The sequence below is a fragment of the Centroberyx gerrardi genome, chromosome 2, assembly GCF_048128805.1.
Source record: "Centroberyx gerrardi isolate f3 chromosome 2, fCenGer3.hap1.cur.20231027, whole genome shotgun sequence".
Lineage (NCBI taxonomy): Eukaryota > Metazoa > Chordata > Actinopteri > Beryciformes > Berycidae > Centroberyx > Centroberyx gerrardi.
Window position 1 is genome coordinate 27266956 of NC_135998.1, and position 470 is coordinate 27267425.

The following is a 470-nucleotide window of genomic DNA, read 5'->3' on the forward strand; positions in this document are numbered from 1 at the left end:
GTACCTGTGGAAAAGTTCCTCTGCTTCTTCGGTAAAGAAGTCTTGCTAAAGAGCTTTTCACCCTCTTCTTCTCACTGGGGGCTCCACCCCCTAATGTGGGATTACAACCTGGAGGCCAATCGTAAGTTAAGAGCTGACCGCTTATAAACCAATGGAGGCCCAAGAACATGAGCGACAGTCCAGACCAGTCATGTTGACCCATGATTAACCGTGACCACTAAGGGTCCTATCCTGTATCACTGTCCAGTTTGACCTTGATATTTCCAACTGCAGGGACGCCACACACACACACACACACACACACACACACACACACACACACACACACACACACACACAACACACACATTCATATTCTCTCTCTCCCTTTCCACCCCCCATGAAAACATTTGCAACTACATTGTAATTTACATTTGGTTGCTTTTATTTACAAGCCTGGAGTGTAAATATCTGTACATTCCATGGGGAAG